Below are 11,678 nucleotides of genomic sequence, written 5' to 3'. Positions count from 1 at the left end.
GATTTATTAACAGTGCTGAAAGGAAACAAATGAAAAACCTGTCAACCAAGAATTCTTTGTCCTACAAAGCTATCTTGCAAAAATGAAGAAATTAAGAAATCCCAGATAAACAACAACTGAGAGTTTACTGCTAACCAAACTTCCCTACAAGAAATATTAAAAGATGTCTTTTATTCCAAAATGAAAATATAGTAGACAGTAACTTGAATACACATGAAGAAATGAAGAACATCAGTAAATATTACCGCATAGGTAAATATAAAATACAATTAAATATATCTTTGTTTGTGACTCCATTTTTCCTATATGATTTAAAAGACAAATGCATAATGCAATTACTATAAGTCTAAGTTGATGAAAATGGTAATTGCATTATGCATTTGTCTTTTAAATCATATAGGAAAAATGGAGTCACAAAGATATATTTTGTGACAATCAGTAAGAGAAGGAGACCAGATCTATATAAATACAATTTTTGTATGACATTGAAGTTAAGTTGATATTCACCCAGACAAAATTGGCATAAATTAAGATATTAACAATTCTCCCCAAAGGAACTAAGTAATTCCCACTCAGATTATATGTGAAAAATATATAGTAAATGAAATGGCAAGGGAATTAAAATGGTTTACTAGAAAATATCTATTAAGCCAAACAGCAGGAAATAACAGGTAATTGAGGAACAAAAAAGCCCATAAGATATAAGGAAATAAATTGTAAAATGCCTTATGTAAATCTTATCTTATCAGTAATTGCATTAAATGTAAATGAATGAAATGCTCCGTTTAAAAGACAGACTGGCAGAACAAATAAGAGATAAGCTCCAACTATATGCTGTAAAATATGTAAAAGAGATACACTTTAGATTCAAATACACAAGTAGGTTAAAAATGAAAGGAAGAGAAAAGATATACCATGCAAACTAATAAGTGTGAGCTTTTTGAATGCTGAAAATATTCTGACAACAATGGTGGCTGCACAACCTTGTGAATACTCTAAATGCCACTAAATTGTATACTGTGAAAGGGTGATTTTTATTGTATTAAAGTTAACAATAAACAAACACATACTTATCTTGGTTCTTTATGATACCCTTTCCTTAGTGCAGCCCTCCCCAAGCCCAACTATATTTATTGCCCTGAGTTTCAAGGATACTCTGCATCTTTTTAATGTTAATATATTTATTTTTGCATAAAATAGCTTCAGAAAGTTCTCTTTTTATGATCTAATAATTTGTAATTAAGAGAAGAATCATGGGACACAATTTAAGACCATTTGAGATGAGAGACTGAAGGTTTCAGTACTATGATAAACAGTTCTGTATGCAGCAGGAAGTGATGGAGATGTTTTGAGCAAGGGTCTATTGTGCCCAGAACAGTCCTATGGGAAGATTGATCTAGCACCAGTGTGTGGCATGAATTAGAGCATATCCTTCCTGCCCTTAAATTGCACTGGGAGCTATTTGTCAAGTACATTACTTTCCACAACTGCCATATGAAATTTTTCATCTTTAATAATCTCTGGAGATCTGAATATGACTGACAGAAGAACTGTCTACTTGTTTTGATAAAAGAAAATTTCTTTCTTTCTTCAAATAGCTTTTTGCCCGATAGGAAATCCTGTCATAGAATCACAGCATCAAAAGTTTTAGAGCAAGAAAGAATGGTTTAGCTCAAATAAACCTAGAGCTGACAAGCAAAGTCGGTGGTGGGGGAGTTTAAATTACTTCTTCAGGGTTAAAATGAATGAATTCTTTAAGATTTGGCTTTGAAATAAAACTGTTAGAAACTTTATTTGTATATTCTCAGCCCACTTATTTCCTCCCTATTCTTCTCCTTCAGTGATTTGGAATAATTTACCCTTAGTATTCAATATGCTTATTTTTTCTTTTGCATCTTGAAAATCTATATTTTTCTCTTCACAGATTGCCATCTTTGAAGTCAGATACTATATCTTTTACTCATTTATCATTCCATTCTTCACGTTGTTTAAAATATCACTATGCATTCAGTTATTGTTCAGTGAATGCTGAATTAGTGATTGAATGAAGGACCAAAATTCCTTGGTCACTGGTTACAATTCAAGAAGATATAGTTCGAGTGCCTATTCCAATGCCTTAATTTCATGAAAGATCTCATATAAGTGTCACATAGATTAGAGAGACAATAAAAACACTGGACAATATGACATGCTTTCATACTTATAGTCATCACAAGGGGAGTTCTGAAGTTATATGTACGTAGAAAATATTTGTCTGAACAAAGTTAATCAGGTTTCCTTGCTGCGGCATGGCAGGGTTTCTCAGAGCTGCGACACACCACCATGTATTACAGAATTGTAAAAGTCATCTTTTCATTGAACACCTTCTGAAAGTAGTGTTATATGTAGCATATTTGGGGGAATGTTTATCTACCTTTTAACTTTTATCTTAATTTCCATATTTCTATCTCTGTGAGGCATCATGGCAGCAAATACATCTCTTTTCATCTTCTCTGATCCTCAATTATCTTATTTATTCATCTGGAAAGAGTAGAGCTTCTAATGAAGATGCCTTTGTTATTATCTGAACTGTTTCCCTTAATGGTATTGAGTGAAGTGTCAGCCTTTTAAATCAGTGGTTTCCACACTCTAATAAAAGAACCCAGGCTATTTTGTGATAAAGTTTTTATCCCTCAAGAAAGACCTTATAAAATAAATCTTAAAAATAAGCTGCATTTCTCATAAAGCTAAATCATTTAATTTAAGGAATTTTTACCCTGAGACCATGTTCTTTCTATTACAAACTGATGATGAGAAGTCAGGGAATTTTTGTTTGTTTATTTGTTTGTTTGGGTGATTTTGTTTGTTTTTATTTACACAGTAAAACAAAAAGTTGGTAATCTGGATCAATTCCCTTGAAAGTTTTTCCAAAGTGTTACTAGTCTGGAATTTCTGGAAACCACTACAGTAGTTCTTGACTGGACATATACTTTAAAATATTTTCTATTTGAGTTTTTAGTTTCATAAAATGTTTCATATTTTTAAAATAAAAGTAATGGTGTTAAAACATCAAGGAAAAAGTCTTCAGTTCAAATGATTGATTTTTTTAAAGTGAATTCCTTAAAGCTGTGGTCCCCAAGCCCTTGGCTGCAGACTGGTATTGGTCTGTGGCCTGTTAGGAACCGGGCTGCACAGCAGGAGGTGAGCAGAGAGCAAGTCAGAGCTTCATCTGTATTTACAGCCACTCCCCATCACTCCTAGCATCACCGTCTGAGCTCCCCCTCCTGTCAGATCAGTGGTGGCATTAGGTTCTCATGGAAGCATGAACCCTACTGTAAACTGCGCATATGAGGGATCTAGGTTGCACCTTAGGAGAATTTGTCTGAAACCATCCCCCCCCCCGCCCCCGGTCCATGGAAAAAACTGTCTTCCATGAAACTGGTCCCTGGTGCCAAAAATGTTGGGGATGGCTGCCTTAAGGCATATTCAGCTAACACAGTTAAAAAGGCATGTAAGACTTCATTTTTTTTTCACATATTAGAAATTTCTAAATGGCTTGAAAGAGTTGGCAGAGTCACTGAATGAAAATATTTATATCCAAGAAAACCCACCTAAACAAATTTAAACTTTAACAAAAACATATTCATTGTACTTCAAAGTCGTTCAGAAGCAGTAATACTGAACTTCGTCTTCTCTTTGTAGAGAAGGCAAAAGGATGTAAGTTTAGAAACAGCTAAAATTTTATGGCTCAGCATATTTCCCTAACATATTAGCCGAGAAAACGGTTAATAAGAGTATTATTTCTTTTCTCACACACCATACATAATAAAGGGAAACCTCAGTAAAATGTGGACACTAGGCAAGACAACATGTGGAAGCAGAGTTATAAACCTGGCTTCCATTGTTGTAAATGGCATTGGCAGCCATGAGCCCTTGTGTGGCCATGTCTCAGGAGGCAAGAAGTCTGTGCAAAAAATGCAAAGTTCATGTTTTGGAAAATTAATCCCAAATGCAACAGCACTGAGAGGTGAAACCTTTAGGAAATGATTAGGTCATGAGGGCTCTGCACTCATGAATAGAGTAATACTATAATTGTGGGAGTGGGCTCCTGATGAAAGGATGACTTCAACCCCCTGCTCCTGCCTCCTCCCACTTTGTGCACATGCATGCATGTCCTTTCTTGCTCTTTCACCTTCCACCATGGGATGATGCAGCAAGAAGGCCCTTGCCAGATTTCCATTTGACCTTGGAGGAGTCATGACCTTGTTACTATCTTTATTTGGTGATTGGTTGTTATTTTAGGAGATGCACATGAGTACCAAGTTGGCAAGGGGTAGACTTGCCGTGATAAATTTTATGTGTCAACTTGACTGGGTTAAGAGATGCCCAGACAGCTGATAAAACATTATTTCTGGATGTATCTGTTCTAGAAGGTGTTAGCATTTGAATAAGTAGACAGAGTAAAAAAGATCACCCTCATCAAGGGAGGTGTGAATCATCCAACACATCGAGGGTACAAATAGAGCAAAAAGGCAGAAGGAAGGTGAGTTTGCGCACGCTCTCTCACTCTCTCTCTCTGAGTTGGGACATCTATCTTCTCCTGCCATTAAATATGGGCACTCTTGGTTCTTGAGCCTTTGGACTTGGACCAGGACTCACACCATTGGCTTCCCTGGCTCTCAGACCATCAGACTTTTACTGAAGCACACCAGTTTTCCTGGTTCTCCAGCTTGTACATGGTAGATTGTGGGACTTATGGCCTCCATAATCTCATGAGCCAATTTTCTGGAGAACTCTGACTAATATACATCTCAATAATGTTGCTAGCTTTGTGATTCCAGGAAATACTCATCACTCAGGCCCTAAGATTAGATCTTGGTGACTCCTGAGTAATTTGTACACATCTTGCTGTTGTTAATTGGTAAGAAAGTCACACTGGAGTTGCGCTCCAATTATGACTTCCACACATACTGGAAATACTTTGTCCGTTCCCTTAATCATATCTAAGTTGAATTTTCAGTGGTAGAAATTCATTTTTCCACAGTACTATTTAGATGCCAATCAGTAAAAATGCTGGTTCCCAGCAGGTTAACACACTTGCTTTCCAGGAGACAAATTCAAAATGTGATCAGAGCTGCAGATTTGAAAGGCTCTGAGAGTGAATAGATGTTCTTCTCCCTTTACGAGTGGGAACCTAAACTTCACAAATTGAAGCATTTGTATTTTTAGACATATTCCAGAATATAAACTTGTTGATGGAAGCCTATTTTTAACTTTCACATAGTATATGCAGGTGTGAAAATACAGGAAAGGTTTGTTCTCTATGAAGACATTACTAGGTGTTTTTTTCCCTTATTTTCCAGTACTCTTTTTCATCTTTTTTAAATATGAAGCCTACAAATGTATGTTTAGAAAGCCAATCTCAACTAGTCTCTGTCCACAAAAGATGAATTTTTAAAAATTTAGACACCATAAACAGATAAAATCTATAGCTTATGAATGATTTGTGTTCTGAAATAAAAAACAAAATTATTTCCAATGTCAAAATGGCCACCTTTCTTTTTTTTTGTAGGTTTTTAAATTTTTTATTTTTAATTATTATGGCTACATACATAATAGTGTATATTTATGGAGCACATGTGATGTTTTGATGCAGACATATAATGTGTAATAATCAAATCAGGGTAATTGGGGTATCCATCACCTCAAGCCTTTATCATGTCTTTGTGTTACAAACATTCCAATTCCACTCTTCTAGTTATTTTGAAGTATACAGTAACTTATTGTTGGCTATAGTAACTTTGTTGTGCTCTCAAATATTGTTCATTCTATTTAACTATCTAACTATATTTTTTGCACCTATTAACTATCCCCACTTTACCCCCCTCCCCACTACACTTCCCAGTGGAATGGTAATCATCAGTCTACTTTATTTTTTATTTAATTTCAAAATATGAGGGTACAAATGTTTTTGGTTACATGGATCACTTTGTAATGCTTAAGTCAGGGCTATAAGTGTGTTCATTATCGTGTTCAGATAGTGTTCATTATACCTGTTAGGTAGGTTTTCACCCATCCCCACCTTCCTCCTCCCCACTACCTGATTTCCATTGAGTTTTCCTTCCCCCTGTGCACATGTGTGTTCATTGGTTACTTTCAGTTTATTAGATTATTAAGTATTAAATGTTCGATTTCTTTAAGTACTAAGTTTGACATTTGATATTTCTGACATATCACTTCGACACTTCTTGCCTTATTTTTATTGTGATGTTACCTCCTCATTTCTTTCGAATGCACTGTTTTGGTGGTGATTATCTTTCAAATTTTTTTTAGGAAAATTTTTGTGAAACCATACATAAGTCAGAATTCATGTTATTTTTGAGTATGAGTTTCATCGTGGAACCAGTGCAGCACAGACAGCCCAAAATATCAATGAAGTGTTTGGGAAGGATGTGGCTAATGAACATACAGTACGGAGATGGTTTAGAAATTCCATTCTGGTGATTTCAGTCTTGAAAATGAGCCACATGGGTGACCTGAGACCAAGGTAGATAGTGATGAGCTGAAAACTGTAGTGGAAGAGAATCTATCTGAACCTATGTGTGAATTAGCAGCAAGGTTTGATGTTACTATTCCACCAATACTGGACCATTTCAAACAAATCAGCAAGATAAGGAAGCTGAATAGATGGGTACCGCATGAATTAAACGTGTCAGAAGAGAGATCGTCTTGAAGTTTGCTTTTCTTTGCTGTCATGACATAAAGAGGAACCATTTCTACACTGTATGGTGACACATGATGAAAAAGGGATTCTTTTTGACAATCACAAGTGTTTGGCACAATGACTGGATAAAGATGAAGTGCTGAATGTGGTCCAAAACTGAATATTCATCCAAAAAACTCTAATGGTGTCTGTTCGGTGGTCCAGTGCTGTTATTATCCACTACAACTTCATGAAACCTGGTCAATCAATTGCAGCGGATATCTACTGCAGTCTTTTGGATGAAATGATGAGGATGCTTGTGATTAAGCAGCAGAGATTGGTCTCCTTTCCTTTATAACACCAAGCCTTACAACTTACTCTCACCTTTGATCTTCTCCCATCATTAAGTTTTTAAGTGAGATGAAGAAGAGGAGCCAATAAAACTGCCTTGAGAATTTCTCTTTTTCCTTCTAAGTCTGCTTCCTAACCAGCCTTTGGGTAAACCAGTCTGCCTCCGGGGAGAGTTAGGATCTTAATTAGTGTTTTGAAATCCTTTTCAAACCCAGGATAATAAGGTTCTAAATTTCCAGCTTTGCTGCTGAACTAAATCCTTGAAATATTTTTGAGTGGTTTCATAATTTCTTTTTTCTGCGCACCCTCAGAACTAATTTATTCTTTGTCTAAATTACTTCTTATTACTCTAGGATTCTTTTAGAATTAGGAAAGAGTCTCAGTAGATGTGACTGCAATTTACAAGCAGGGAGCTCAGCTGACCTCACCTTCCATTTAGTTCGTAGCATCCTTTAATAAAAAAAAAGTCCACGTTTCATTAATACTAAAGAAATCAGCAGGTAAAGCATTACAATACACTGACTCCCAGCACAGCGACCCAGATGGCTCATGCAACAAGTTAGAATTCTATGTGCTGGCTTTCTCCAGCAATTAAATGAAACGGTGTAACTAGTATCTTGCCACCCGTGTGTCTCCTAGAAGTAGACTGATTATTGATTTGCAAATGCATGAAGAGCCCTAGATATGCAAAGTGTTATTTCTAAGCTTCTTTTCAGCTTGCAGTTTATTCAGGTATACTCTACCTGGGACAGGAACAACAGTGTATCTTAGTCCAAGAACAGATAACACTTTACATAGACATTTTTGTGTCACTTATCTTTTCTCCTCTGGAACCATCCTACAGAACTCAGTGCTATAAAATATTAAATCTATTTTAAATATAGGCATTATGTATGTGTATGGGAGATTTGCAGTTCTATTTTATTAAAACTCTAAGTTTCCAAAATTTCAAGACATTATGCAGCTAATATGGATTAAGAAATATTCCCCAATCCCACATCTTTGCTATGTGCCACAGTTATTAGGTTGGTGCAAAAGTAATTTCAGTTTTGAAACATGAATTTTAAAGCATTGTAACTAGGCTCAAACACACCTATATGATTCAAAATAGGAACCATTACAATGAACACATTTTTGCCAATGAGAAATAAGCCTGTTTATTCTTGTAGCTTAAAAATCTATGCTTCAGGATTCCACAAACTCTTGGAAAGCATTTCTGCATCCTGCTGGTTGTGGAAGCATTTTCCCTGCAAAAAGGTGTTGAGATGCTTGAAGAAGTGTTAGTCAGTTGGTGAGAGATCATGGCCCAATTTGTTCACCTTTTGAAGCATTGGTTGTGTGATGAGTGGTAGGGCGTTGTCATGGAGAAGAATCAGGCCCTTTCTGTTGACCAAAACCAGCTGCAGGCATTGCAGTTTTCGGTGCATCTCATGGATTTGTTGAGCATACTTCTCAGATGTGATAGTTTCACTGGGATTCAGAAAGCTGTAGTGGATCAGACCAGCAGCAGACCACCAAATAGTGGCCATGACCATTTTTTGGTGCAAGTTTGGCTTTGGGAAGTGCTTTGGAGCTTCTCGGTCCAACCACTGAGCTGGTCGTCGTCGGTTGCTGTATAATATCCACTTTTCGTCACACGTCACAATCCTATTGAGAAATGGTTCATTGTCATTGCAAAGAAGAAGAGAAAACAACACTTCAAAATGATAATTTTTTTGGTTTTCAGTCAGCTCATGAGGCACCCACTTATTGAACTTTTTCACCTTTCCAATTTGCTTCACATGGGGAACGACCGTAGAATGGTTGAAGTTTTCTTCAGCAACTTCTTGTGTAGTTGTAAGAGGATCAGCTTCAACGATTGCTCTCAATTGGTCCTTGTCTACTTCTGATGGCCACTGCACTCCTCATCATCATCGTGGAGGCTCTCGTCTCCTTTGCAAAACTTCTTGAACCACCACTGCACTGTACACTCCCTAGCAGTTCCTGGGCCAAATGTGCTGTTGATGTTGTGAGTTGTCTCCACTGCTTTACAACCTATTTTGAACTCGAATAGGAAAATCTTTTGAATTTTCTTTTTGTCTAACATCATTTCCACAGTCTAAAATAAATATAAAATAAACAGCAAGTAAAAAGTCATTAGCAAAAAAACATAAAGTGAGAAATGCACATTAAAATGATATATAACATAACCACATTTAAGAATGTATTCCAACATCAAATGGCAAATTTTAACAATGCTAAAACCACAGTTATTTTTGCACAAACCTAAGAATTTGAGAGACGACAGATTTCTCACCTCGCAGTTCAGAGTGGGTGTATCCAACAGTGGCCATTGGAAATCAGAAATATCCGTATGATGTCAGCACTGAAAGAGGAAGAAACTTCTTAAATGTACTGTTTTGTTTATCAATATATGTTTCATCATTTGAGAAACAAAATATTAACTCTTATTACTCATTATCTATAAAAATTATTCATTAATTGTAAAGAGAAATGTACCTTTATAATGGATAGATCTGACAGACATCACCTTAAAGAAGTTATTATGCTAAATTCATCAAGAATGAGACAGCTGACATCCCATGCGTCCAGATAAGATGCACTGTCACTGATGTGACAGTCTTGTCCAAAGTGTTTAACATGAAGCTAAACTTAAAAAAAATTGGGAGACATTCCAAAAAACAACTGACCTTGAGTCCTTAAAATGCCAATGATGTGGAAGACACAAGAAGGAAGGAAGCTGTCTTGGATTAAAAGATATTAGATGCAATAGAATGATTATACCTTGCATTTGGAAAATTAATCATTGTAGTTTTGCTTTTGGAAAAATTGGAGAAACATGAATAATGACCACATAGCACATGCTAATATAGTACACATACTGTCACTTTTGATCTCTTGCCTGATGATGGTGGGGTTATGTAGGAGAATGTCGTTGTTCTCGGGAGACATATTCTCCAGCTGGAGTGTTTAAGGATCAAGAATCATTGTCGTCCACAGCTTACCTTTAAATCATTCATAATTCATGTATGATTGCACACACTCCCACAAGTAAATGTGGCAAAATGCTGATAATTATTGAATATGAACAAAGTATATTTGAGTGTTTATTGCATTATTCTTACTTTTAGAGGGGAGTTGATTTTATTATCTTTTTATTTTTAATGGACAATATTTGCATGTATTTATAGGTATAATGTGATTTTTTGATAGACGTATACATTGTGGAATGATTAAATCAAGCTCATTAATATATCTGTCACCTCACATATCATTTTTTGTGGTGAGAACATTTGAAATTTACTCTTTTAGGAATTTTGAAGTCTACTATACATTATTAGTAACTACAGTCACCATGCTGTGCAATAGATCTCAAAAACGTGTATTATTCTTCCAAACTTTCAGTAGGCTTGAAATTTTTCAAAATATAAAGTTGGGGCAAAATCTATTACTGCCACTGGTAATTAACTAAGGAAATAAATGGCTATATGTTATTCAGCTTTCCAAATCTTTAATCTTGCTCATAGGCCTTATAGCAGACCACCAACACCCCTGTAGTTTAGGATAAGAATGAAACAAGCTTCATTCTTCATTTTGCACATAAATATGTTTCTATAATTGTATTACCTAAATCATGCAATACATAAGGTGCAAGAATTTTCTACCTTTTTAAGAGAAAAACATTTGGGGATTTTTCATCTTCAGAATTTGCTTAACTGGGCATTAATAGATATTTTTAAAAATCCATGTGCTGTGCAAAATAATAAACGGAGGCTGTAGTTCACAGAGAGACAATTACAACCTGCAACTCTGTGAACGTGCATCAGGGACAGATATTGGGAGAGATCAAATTGCAAATGGCTTCAACCCATCAGCAATTCTCTGCTCACACACTAATCACACCTGGAGTGACTGGTTTATGCCAGTAATCACAACTTGGAAACATAACAATAGGAGTAATCTATGAGACATTTTTAGAAATAAAAATCAATTGAAAATGAATTGATTGCTTAGTAACTAATGATAAGATTAACAAGCATACCTATTACCAAACAGTCTAGGTAAATGAGGGAATGATACTGAAAGTATGAAACATATATAAGCCAAAACAACTGACCCTGAAAGACTGAAATGTAGGCCCCACTGGTTCAAAGGCAGCCCATCTTTTTTGTGCACCTTATGCAACCTGCTCATGTTCCCCTTTTCCAGCCCAGTGTAGTATGGTCAGAAGGAAGTAGACTCCAGATGCTATAGACTGAAATTTGTCCCCTGAAAAATTATGTGTTCAAGCCCTAACCCCCAATATGATGTTATTCGTAGATGTAGTCATTGGGAGGTAATTAGGTTTAGATAAGGTCATGAACATGGGGCCCTCAGAAAGTGACTAGTGCCCTTTCGAGAAGAGACATCAGAAAGTTTGCTCTCCCCCTTACCACCACATGAGGACACAGTGGGAAGGCAGTTGTCTGCAAGCCAGGAAGAGAGCTCCAACAGAACCCAAGAGAATGGCAACTCTACCAGAATGCTAACACCCTGAGCTCAGACTTCCAGCTCCAGAACTATGAGAAATAATTTTCTCGTGGTTAAGCCACCTAGTATATGGTATTTTGTTATAGCAGCCCAGGCTGAATAAGAAAGCAGATAA

The 11,678-nt window shown here is 36.1% G+C and overlaps 1 pseudogene; it reads right to left on the bottom strand.

Annotated features, from left to right (window-relative positions):
• Positions 1-8,116: 8,116 nt before the first annotated feature.
• On the bottom strand, positions 8,117-9,125 carry LOC123637466 (annotated as a pseudogene).
• Positions 9,126-11,678: the final 2,553 nt, after the last annotated feature.

The sequence above is a fragment of the Lemur catta genome, chromosome 4 (genome assembly GCF_020740605.2).
Source record: "Lemur catta isolate mLemCat1 chromosome 4, mLemCat1.pri, whole genome shotgun sequence".
NCBI classification, from domain to species: Eukaryota; Metazoa; Chordata; class Mammalia; order Primates; family Lemuridae; genus Lemur; species Lemur catta.
The sequence above is the reverse complement of the archived record's forward strand: the minus strand, read 5'-3'. Positions and strand labels throughout refer to the sequence as shown.